We start from the raw sequence: 12,568 nt of genomic DNA on the forward strand, positions 1-12,568 counted from the left end.
CATCTCCAGAAGATGTGACAACAACATTACTGACGGCGTTACGACTCTCCAAGAAAAGGTGGCCAGGAATGAGGCAACTGATGCCGGCAAGGATGCCTTGACTGAGGGAAGAAGGCCTCCTCCTCCTTTCCCATCATTAAGCTCCTCAATACCGGATCACTTTACCATATATCCACCAGGAACCATCCCACCGCCACTAAACTTCACCAACCCTAGCCACGCTGGTCCCTCTCACCACACTCCTCCACTAACTAAATACACTCAAATCCCAGGGACCACTCACTCAGTCCCTTCTTACTAGGTTCCTCGGCCTGTTTTCACTAATCCAGCAAGCCAATTACGTGCTCCAGCTCCACTAACTGGGCAGACAACCACTGCCCCGCTCAACCATACCACCCACCAGGTCTCATTCTTCACTTCCAGCATCCCCAGCGAATGCTCCCCAGGGCTTAAAGAGCTAGATCATTATGAAGAAATAGAAAGGGCCTGGAGAGCCGAACAGGATAAGCATGAAAAGAATATGGAGAAAAAGATGGAGGAATTACTGGAGAAATCCAATAGGTCCGCAAGGAAGGCCACGGGTCTAAGGTATGATGACTTGTGCATGCATCCGGATTTAGACTTACCAGAGGGGTTCAAAATTCTGAAATTTGAAATGTTCAATGGGACAGGGAATCCCAAGGAACACCTCCAATCTTACTGAGACCAATTGGTCGGAGTAAAGAAAAATGAACCTCTAATCAAGCAGCTATTCAGTCGTAGTCTGACCGGAGAGGCCGCCGAATGGTTCACAACTCAAGAAATGCGTCAATTGCATACCTAGGAGGACATGGCAGAATCCTTCATGGAAAGATTTCGCTTTAATGTCGAAACAGTACCAGACCGCTATTACCTTGAGAAGGTCAAGCAGAAATCAACAGAAAACTATAAGGAGTTTGTCAGCTGGGAGAGCCGAGGCAGCCCGTGTGTAGCCGCCAATGTGTGAAGAGGAGTTAATCTCTGTGTTCATCAGATCCAGGAGCCTGATTTCTACGATAGAATGTTGTCCATGACTAGAAGACCATTTGCTAAATTGGTCAAAATGGGAGAGACTCTAGAAGATGGTCTCAAATCCGAGAAAATAGTTAGCATCTTCAACAAGGAATCTGGACAAGCTACCGCAGGAATCTTCTGCAAGAATAAATAGAACGCGGCAAGCATATCCCACATTCCAAACCCAAGCCCAAAAGAACCGCAATCTTCCCACATAATTGCGCCCGTCATAAACTACCCCTCACCTTCCTATAATCCAACGCCTATGTATTACGCACAACTAAGCTTCACCACCACTATACAAGCTTACACGGCTCCGCCTAGTGTCCGTGTGTCACTCCCACTTACCAAGCACCCCCTTAACAAAATTACCGCCCAATACCAAATAACCCACCATAAGCATATCAACCACCCCAGAATTACCAACATCAACTGCCACCCCCAACATACAATGCTCCACATACTGCTTTTGAGAAGAGGTAGGTAAAAGAATTCACAAAGCTCTTTGAGCCTGGGGATCGGCTCTTCTAAAGGCTATTGGTCACAAGCTTGATTCAGAAGGTCCCTCAAACCAGCACAGCCGAGAAATAGATTTTACAGGGCTGATCAGACTTGTGCCTATCATTCAGGAGGAAACTAGCACAACACAGAGAATTGTATAAATCTCAAACACAAAATCCAAGATCTGATCGACAAAAAGGAAATCACTTTGGAAACCGCAGCTCCCAATGTGAACACGAATCTATTACCTAATCATGGAAATAACGGAGTCCACATGATTGAGAGGAATGAGGATTGGGAAGTATGCAGAGCATTGATCCCTAGAGCAGTCGAATCCCTGGAACACACAATAGCCTCCCTCACGCTGTAGGAGCACCCCAATTTCAAGGTTCTGATCCCAGTGCCAAGAGCCACGAAAGCTATATCGAGATTTAGAACCCTGATTCCAACGCCCATGGTAGCACAGACAGCACAAAAAATTGCTCTCGCACCCAAAAAGCCAATCACTATACAAGTGGCCATGGCCCGCTCGGGGAGGTGTTACACTCCAGAAGAGTTAACTCAGAATGCTATAAGAAAATAGAGCACCCAAAAAAGGGCAATAACTAAAGGAGAAGTTGAGGATTTCTGGCGGCACATGCAACCAAAAATATACTCCATCATTAAGCATTTGAAGAAAACACCAGCATAAATATCAGTGTTATCATTACTAGCTAGCTCCCCATTACACAAGCAGGCCCTCATGATAGTGTTAGATGATGCACACGTACCAACGGATACAAGCAGCGAAGACTTGGCTGGGTTGGTAGTACACATCATCGGAGAGCACAAAATCTGCTTCTCAAAAGAGGAGTTGCCAGCCAAAAGGACCTCTCACAACAAGGCTCTTAACATCACCGTGGAGTGCGGTGACAAGACAATAGGGAGAGTGCTTATAGACAATGGATCAGGCCTCAATTTCAGTCCCATCACCACATTGACACAACTCAACTATGATATGAGCAAAATCCGCCAGAGCGGGACAAATGTCAGAGGGTTTGATGGATCCCAAAGTAATTCCCTGGGAGAGTAGTCCTACAGATCCAAGTTGGGCCTGCCTCTTTCACAGCGGAATTCCAAGTCATGGCAATCACTGCCAACTGTAATATGCGCTTGGGAAGACCCTGAATACACTCTGCACTAGGACATAAAATTCGAATGGCAGGGACAGGAAATTGTGGTGGCAGCTAAGAAGGATGCTCAGAAGTATCCTTCCAACATCGTTCTTGTGATCGAGGGGAGTCCCCACTTATCAAAATTTCATGTGGTGGAATGCATTAGGCCCACTCATGCAGATCAAGAGGTCGGTAAACCTATACCAGCAATCTACAAGATGATTGCTTCTGCCATGCCGAGGAATGGTTTTGAAATAGGAAAGGGCTTTGGAAGGGACCTCGAAGGGATAACAGAGTCTGTGCCAATCCCAAAAGAAAACTACCACTTCGGTCTAGGGTATACTCCCAGTGAAGACGAGCTCACAAGGGTAATCAAGAGAGAGCCCAGAACAAGAAATTTACCTCGACCAATTCCGGGATTGTACCAGTCATTTCCCAGAAAGATGCCGCTGTTGAATGATGAAGAAACTGATGGGAGTCTCGAGTCGTTGTTCCAAGAAGAGGGATGTTGCGAGGTAATTGAAGGGAGTCAGAAGACACCCAACATACGCAGTATGAGTCTGGGACAACGCCTGAACAATTGGACATCCACCCTCCTCTTGGCTCCTCGGTAGAGAGATTGATTTCCCTTAAAAACCTTTTGCTAAAAGCGGCGACATCGGCTGAGGCTCGAATCATCGCCTTTTCTAAATTACTTTGTGATGTTTAAAAATGAAAATGGTCCGACGTTGTTCCAAACCAGGACCACACCTGTAATCAATTACTTTTGAATTAATGAAAAACCTCAATCTATATAAATCTGCTAACTTTACCATATAATAATGACGAAAGTTTTCTAAATAACTATGCGTAACGAAAAATAATAAACCTAACTTTACTTTGCCTCCCCTTTTCAGTAGTAACTATAATAAAACAACCGAAAATGTCATGAAGTGTCATGAAACGAACGAGGAAATATACAACAGGAATACGAGGAGTACGATGAATCGACAATGATGCCACAGGGACTGGTAGAAGAATTGTAAGAATTAGAAGAAAAGATGAAGCCGAACATGGATGAAGCTGAGGTAATCATATCCAGAATGGATCCACTGAGATACATTTTTCAGCAACTGATGCCCGTAGGAAAATTGGCTAAATGGAAGATGCTACAAAGCGAGTTTGACATCGTGTATGTAGCACAAAAGGCAATCAAAAGACAAGCCCCAGCAGATCTGCCAGCAGAAATTCCCGCCGATGATGAACTAGAACCATTACTGACTTTCTTCCCAGACGAGGAAGTGATGGCCATGGAAGAAGAGGTGGCAGAACCATCCTCGGGCTGGAGACTATTCTTTGCTGGAGAAGTCAACTACAAAGGATCATGCATTGGAGCGTTGTTGATATCAGATTCAGGACAACACCAACAACATGGCAGAATATGAAGCATGTGTCCTCGGTCTCAGGATGGCGTTGGACATGAATATATAGGAGTTGTTGGTAATCAGGGACTCCGATCTACTTATAAATCTATTAAAAGGAAATTGGGCAACCAAAAATGATAAGATACTCCCACATGTGAATCTAGTACAAAGATTGTGTGGGAGATTCAAGAGGATTGACTTCAGGCATACTCCAAGGGCCCAGAATGAGTTCGCACACGCATTGGCCACAATTGCATCTATGATCTAGCACCCTGAGAGTACCCACATTGATCCATTAGAAATCACACTAAGAGAAGAACAGGCTCACTGCGCTCATGTCAAGGCTGAGCCAAATGGCCAACCATGGTATGCCGACATTAAGGCCTACCGAAAAAAAAAGAGTATCCCCAAAGAGTTCAGCAAATCAATAGAAGACCATCACGAGGTTGGCCAATGGTTTCTTCTTGAACAAGGAGGTACTGTACAAAAGGACCCCTGACCTCGGGTTGCTTAGGTGTGTGGACACAGAAAAGGCCACAAAATTGCTAAAAAAAGGTGCACGCAAGGGCATGCAGACCCCGCATGAATGGATTCAACCTTGCTAAGGAAATCTTGAGGACGGGATATTATTGGATGACCATGGAGCATGACTCCTGTAAATTCGTGCAAAAGTGCCATCAGTGTCAGATACACGGGGATCTGATCAAGGTTCCCCCTACGGAATTACATGCAATGAGCTCGCCCTGGCCATTCGTGGCATGGGGAATGGATGTCATAGGAACCATCGAGCCTCCGGCCTCCAACGGACATCGTTTCATCTTAGTCTCCATAGATTACTTCACTAAATGGGTGGAAGCAACTTCCCACAAATTAGTGACCAAGAAAGTCGGGGCCGACTTCGTCAAAAACATTCTGATATGTCGTTTCGCTGTGCCGGCATCCATCATCACAAACAATAGTGCCAATATGAATAGCCATTTGATGAAAGATATCTGTGAGCAATTCAAAATCACCCACAGAAACTCTACCACCTTCCGGCCACAGATAAATGGAGCCGTAGAAGACGCCAATAAGAACATCAAAAGAATCTTGAGAAAAATGGTCGACAACTACAAGAATTGGCATGAGCAGCTGCCTTATGCTCTATTAGGGTACAGAACGACAACTCAAACGTTCACCGGGGCAAGCCCATATCTCCTTGTCTACGGTACAGAAGCGGTCATACCCACAGAAGTGGAAATCCCTTCACTCAGGATCATCCAAGCGGCAGAGCTAAAGGATGCAGAATGGGTTAGATATCGCTGTGAACAACTGGCCATGATAGAGGAGAAGAGAATGGTGGCAGTGTGCCACGGACAGCTATATAGACAAAGGATGTCTCGAGCCTTCAACAAACGGGTCAGAACCCGACTTTTCCAGATCAGACAACTTGTACTCAAGGGAGTCTTCCCTCACAAAGAGGAATATAAAGGGAAATGCACGCTAAACTAGCAAGGGCCATACATGATCACGAAAGTGCTCTCAGGAGGAGTCGTAGTCCTAGCCAAGATAGATAGACAAGAGTGGCCCAAATCCATCAATACAGACGCACTCAACAGATACTATATTTAGGATTCCATTTGCTTGTAATCGCATTATTATTTCCTTATAATCGCACCTTTTGTTTGTAATCATACTCTGCAATATAATAATAGAAGAAAACAAATCATCTAGTAATGAACTATGCAATGACCTGAATTCCCCACAGTAGGATACGTAGGTAGACCATACTGTGTAGAAAGACAACACAAGGGTCACTTAGAACGAGTCCTGAAACCGGGGCAGAATTTTTGAGAAATGCCTCAAACATTCTGCCTGTACGAAAGTCAGCAATCATGCCTCCGAGAAGAACTGGAAGACCACGTTCGAAGAAAACACGCGTCATGACACATTAAAACGAAGCAAACATTTACTTTAAGGAAACATAACATGCGTTTTATAAATTTTTACTCTGAATTTTCAAAAATAGCATAATAACATCCCAGAAACATCTATCGAAATACCGAGCTCAAGAGGGTTCGAAGGGGCATCAAGAGGAGACACCAGGCAGGAAGACAATAACGCTAATCGGCTTCTTAGGAAACTCAAATTTTTTCTATGGATGCAGGTTTTTCTTTAATAGGATGGCAGACACACCACCAATCGGCTTACTCATAGTAAAGGCGGAAAGCAAAGCTCAGCCCAGTGGAGAGAGACCAAAAGTGTCACAGGAAAAAAATGGGTAATAAAGACATATCTTGACGTAGGGGTCACAGAGCAAATGATCCTAAAGACGAATCCGACCAAGAGGGTCACACATAGAGTAAACATCAAATATATATCAGACCAAAAGGGTCACAATTGATGAGCGTAAAGATATATACAGCCAAAAGGGTCATGACAAGCACAAAGGGCACATCCGACCACAAGGGCCAACAACCAATACCACAAACGAAAGAAAGATTATCCAGCCACAAGGGCCATAATTGTCATCTGCATGCCAGAGGGCCCTTCATTTATTTTGCAAAGAGGTCCATTCATTTATTTTGCCAAGAGGGCTATTCATACAAACAATCCAAGAAGGTCATTCATATAAACAAGCCAAGAGGGCCATTCATACAAACAAGCTAAGAGGGCCCTTCATACAAACAGCCAGGAGGGCCATTCATACAAACAAGCCAAGAGGGCCATTCATTCAAACAAGCCGAGAGGGCCATTCATCTAAATTTCCACAAGAATATCTGCATATTGTCAAAATCTAGGAGAGAGGCACACAACCGCCCAAAAAGGAGTCGACTTGTTGAACCAGATCACAAATTGCGAAGCAAACATGGAACTTTTTCTTACACAGCCAGTCAAGATAGGGTGCCCATGAGAGTTAAGCTCTCCGGCCAGGATTTGGAAGCCATCCAATCTCAGACTCAGCCACAACTTGTCTTGTTTTTATTTTTTTCACTAAAAACCGCAACTGGTCAGATACACACCGGGAAGTCTGACGATATTCCCGCATAAGGGATATACTCGTCTCCAGCAAGTCGAACTACATGTGACTTGATTCCCAGAAGCTACGGATATGTAGGCAAACTCAAGACCTGAGAGTTAGTCACATTCTAACAATCTTTCCGAGAAACCCAATCACAATATTGGGATCTCCGGATTATTTCTTCCAAATCACTTGAAGGTCTTTATTTGAGTCGAACTATAAGTGGCCTGAATTTTCATATGACCTGAGATATGTAGGAAACCCAGAGACTAGGGTCCGGCCAAATATGTGAAAACTGCATAAAGACAAAGGGTAAAATGAGCCAGGTCAGTCAAAAATTAGGGTTAGTCAAATTTCGTTGCTCAGGGATGGTCCCGCCATCCCCGAACATCGAAGGACAGTTGTTGACACCTAATTTTTGACCTCCCGTAATTTATTTCAATCACTTAGAATCCCCGAATAATAAATAAAATGAGCTGGGCATCTTGAAAGATTTAAATGATTTTTATAAATCGTCCAAGTCAATATTTCACTCCCTTAAATTGATAAAAAGGTTTTTCATGGTTTATTTAGAAATTAATGGGTACTTTTATGATATTTTATGAGATTTTTGTTATATTTAATTTAAAAGAGAGAGAGAGAGAGAGAGAGAGAGAGAGAGAGAGAGAGGGGGAGAAAGAGAGGGGGAGGGAGAGGGGGTCTTTTATTTAATTGTTTAAAATTGTCAAGAAATCAAAATACTTTACTCTTTTTTATCTTTGAAAGTTTGAGTAATTTAAATAATTTGAGTGATTAACTATCTGATCCTTTAAATCTCTAATTTTTATATATTGCATGATTTGTAAAAAAAATATGCATAATTTCCAATAAATGTTTTAATTAGGCTAATTAATAAATTAAATGATAATTATTGCAAATTGATCCTTTTTATATAAATATTTTTCCATGGCCACAATTAAATTAATCAGTTCATGACTGGGGCCATTTTGGTAAAATTAGCCTCTTAATAGTTTTATTTAAAATAACCAGCTTAATTTAATTTCAAAATCTGCTAATTAGGACAAAAGGCCATAATTGAAATGATCATGTCATATTAGAATTAATTAAGGCCATGTTCGTAATTTTAGGCCCATTAACAATTTGGTCGACTTTTAGATTATTTTAATAAAATGATTATGTCCTGATTTTCCCTAATTAAAATTTCATCAACTTTGATCTTTATTTAATTATTTATCTTTTTAGGTGTACTAGATATACATATGTATACACTTCGTGTATACATAAACACATAAGGGCCTTTTTAATATATTCAGATTTTGGACCGAGTCCAGCACAAAGCCAGGCTGAGACTCGGCCCAATTTGTTTAAACTGATAAGAGGGGTATCCCCCCCCCCTCCCCTTTTAATTCGTTTTTTTCCTTTTGCAAATAAACCCCTCCCCCCCCCCCCCCCCCCCCCCCCCCCCCACCCCTTTCCCGTCTCTCTTTCTCTCTCTCTTCCATTTTAGTGAAACCCTAGCGCCGCCATTGATTTCTCATCGTCTCTCTCCGCCAATAATGGTAAGATCGCAGAGCCTAAATGATGAATACAACCGTTACATGCTTATTACAGTAAAAGCATTAAATGTTTCACCCGATTTCATGTTCTTTTTACCCGAATACGGTAATTAATACTTGTTTTACTTATTTTTCAGATTTTTTAGTCAAAACTCATGATTTTCTTTCGCTTTTAAGATTTTTTTTATTATTATTTCTCGCATTTTCCTATTGGTTCATGGTTGTTGGTACAGATCGACCCAAGAAGGGTCAGATCTGACCGCATGTGTTGCTACCTCTTTAGATCTTGGACGTTGATTTTTGTTTACTGAGTATTTGTTTTTGGAAGAGGGTTTATCCCACATCGTTCATTGTTTGTCTTGGTTGAGTTTTGGGTTATAGAACCCCACTCTCACAAAAATCGGGGTTTGAAAAAAAAGAAGGAGAAAAATAGGAGATAGAAATAATAGCAAAAAAATTCGAAAGTTGAAGAAGTTGTAAAATTTCGATTTTCCAAAGCTTCTTAGTAAAGTATTTACCTTGACTAAAATAGTTAGGGTTTTCTCAGTTCTAAAATATTTTCTTCCTTCATTTTATTTTTCACATGGCTGAGTTGTTGAGGATGGAAGCACAAAGCTCCCAAATTCATTCTTTTCTTGGCTGCGCACACAAAAAGTAACTCTTAATTCATTTTAATTTTGCCTAGTCTAAGTGTATTTACACTAGCAAAATTTCTTGTTGTTTGATGCTTGCTAATGGTGGTTCTTAGTGCTAAGGGTTACCCTATTTGATTATGTGCTTAACTTATGGGTTTACTTGAGGCAAACACAGTAAAACTAATGTGAATGTTATGTTGAAACTCGTTAGAAAGTGGGCTGGTTGGACTTCCTATTGATTTGTTTTGTTCATCTGATTCAAATGTTCCATGTCTACTGTTAAGGGGTGTGGTTGAAGTAACTTAGAGATTTCATTCTTTTCTTTTCCTTCCTTCTCAAAGTCATGTTAGTTTGTTAACTATAATACTAAGTAGGACCAATGTAGTGAAGTTCCACTTATTTTCCTCTACTCAACTCCTAGGTGTTGTTAAAAGGAAATGGGACAGTTTATATGTTGGTTTAGATAAACATGAATAGGTTACTTGTAATGTGTGCTTGTGAGTATAATTAGAAATCAAATACCTTTTACTAATCAGCCAGTGAACTACCCTCTCTTGTAAAGCAAAGTCTTTTATTAAGATCTTCTTAACTATAAATGTTTTAGCTTAACAATTAATTTGGATACAATTTCTGGTGTGTTCTCTTCTTTTAAAATAAATAAATACTTAGGTATAAGTTGAATCTGTTTACTGGTTCTCTGAAGATATAACAGTGGATTATTCCATTTTTTCCTTTTCTTTCCTTCTTAATTAACCTTACTCACATGGAGTAGGTTAAAAATAGGATCAGCTAACAGTTTACTGCTTTTATCAATTGATATTCAGATAAAAAATTGAATCAGGTTCAGTTTGAGTTTGTGGGTTGATAGACTTTTAATGGCAATATCTGTGATCCTGTTTTCACTTAGTGTAGTCCAGAGTGTGTGCTAATTGTCTATGATTGTAGGAAATGTGTGCTAATTGTCTATGATTTATAGCAAATCCAAGAACTAACATAATTAAGGTGCTTGAGTGTAGAATCTGTTCTTTCCATGGTTTGATCAAAGCTTCAATTTCTTGTCTGTACTTGTTGCTTAAAAAAATAATGATCATATCTTGTCTTGTGTGGTCAATGTCACTAGTCTTATACCTGAAAATGGTCTATTCCTAAATGTTCAGAGTTTGGTAAAAAGGTATAAAATGAAAAAGAAATGATCAAATTTAGGAAATGTAAGACTAAGTCTTCATTTGAAGATGAATTGGATTTAATCTAATTAGTAACTAACTAACAAGATGGTTGTCAGTCTGTGACTTAGTTAGTGATCATTTTGGAATTGAAAGGTATAAAAATGGAAGGAAGTAGTTGTCTAGGAGGAAAGTCTCTTCTGGTAACTCTGATCTCCTGTTTGTTGTTCCTGTCCCCATCACTTATCTTGTCTAACTAATGAAGTAACTTGTTATGAAAAGTGGACTGATATGCGACACACCCTAGCTTGATAGATGATCCTAAGTGTTCAAACTTAATAAGTCCAAAATATTAAGAGAAGGTTGGAATAAAGTAGTTTTGGTCATGTTTGGTCAAGTTCCTGAACAGTTTAGAGATTGAGGCTTTTCTTTTTCTTGTCTTTTTTTGAGAAACATGAGGTCTGTTTTCTTTTCTGTGTGCATAAGTTAAGAATATGGTGATAATAACTCATGGTCTTTGATTTGTCTAGGTTTAAAAGATGAAAATAAATAGGAAAGATCTTGTAAGTCTATTCTGAGTGAAAGAAGACGATAAAAAGGATAGGAAAAAGAGGGAAAATGTAGTTGAAACCTTAAGAAAATGTTTGGCATTGATATATGAACTGTCCAGTCTTCTTTTGAGACATGCTCAAAGGTAATAAAAGGAGACCATAAGTGTAGATGTGTGGGTTGAAACCACTTGAATAATGGGGAAGTCTTTTAAAGACATCTTAGGAGAAGATTGAGAAAGAGTCAAGCATCACTTGAACCATAGTATATTTCTTCCCAAATAAGAGATTGTCATGGCATTCTTCATAAGTATATGGGTTGCAACCTGCTATATTTGCACATTTGGTATTTTCCTTGCCATTTTTCTAAATTAAATGGATCCTAAAAAAATGAATTTCTTGTGCATTGATAACTATTCATTTAGATAGTTAAACCTGGTTCTGATGTGTGATTTTTGGACTTAAATGGATTTTACTGGTCTGCTCTGATATGTCTAAAGGGAGATGGGTTGATTAGGTTAGATGATATACGGTAATTTGAAGGATTGTATTCTTTGCTTAAAACTAGAAAGATGAAAGGGTTTTCAAAAAGGAATACTGTTTGTTTGGAAAGAATGGCAAGAACACTTACTTGGGCTATGCATAAGACACCTAGGCCTGTTTGAAGGTCTTGTATGAATAACTCTACATGATCTCTGCAAATGCCATATCTACTGATCTTCTCTATTGTATTATGCTATGTCTTGAAGCTGGTTTACCTTATATTTGTGTGCCCTTACACTTTGCCACATCTACTTGATTCAATACTACTAGGAATTGTGCTACTTCCAGGAGAACTGCTTTGTTGTTGTGATTACTTGGTTTAGTTCAGTTTTGGCGACATTATGCCCATACAGAATACTTTCTTTTTCCATGTTTTAATAATACTTGGTGCTTTGGTCTTGGTTCATAAGGGTAACCTGCCTGCTGAGTCAATCCACCTCTTCTCTCTTTGTTCTCATGTCACGACCCGACTAGGGCCGTGATGGGCACCCGGCGCTACCCCACCCGGGCACCCCTTTAACATACTTTCACATAACGTCTAGGTGAGCCATCAACCAAATCATGCATTCTAGCCATCAATCATACTAGTCCCAATTGGACGACAACATTTCTTATATCATCATAGGCATCTATGCCACATCAATGTACATGGGCCGACAAGGCCAACAAAATGACATACAAAAATATAGGCCGACAAGGCCAAACACATCTAACCACATACACATGTCTACGAGCCTCTAAGAAGAGTATAACATATCACAATGAGCGGGACAGGACCTCGCTATGCCCATAATTATGTACACAAAAGAATAAGTACTCAAAAGCTATAGCTCCGAATGAAATGGAGCTCCGCTATGTAGTCCCTGAAAATATAGCTATGGATCAAGCCTGTCTCCCTGTGTACCTGCGGGCATGACGCAGCGTCCACAAACAAAAGGACATCAGTATGAAGAATGTACTGAGTATGTAAAGCATGATCAATATCAATATGAAAGCTTAAGATTCAACATATGAGATAGCATAGCATGGGAG

This window comes from Lycium barbarum, chromosome 8 (assembly GCF_019175385.1).
Source record: "Lycium barbarum isolate Lr01 chromosome 8, ASM1917538v2, whole genome shotgun sequence".
Taxonomy (NCBI): Eukaryota; Viridiplantae; Streptophyta; class Magnoliopsida; order Solanales; family Solanaceae; genus Lycium; species Lycium barbarum.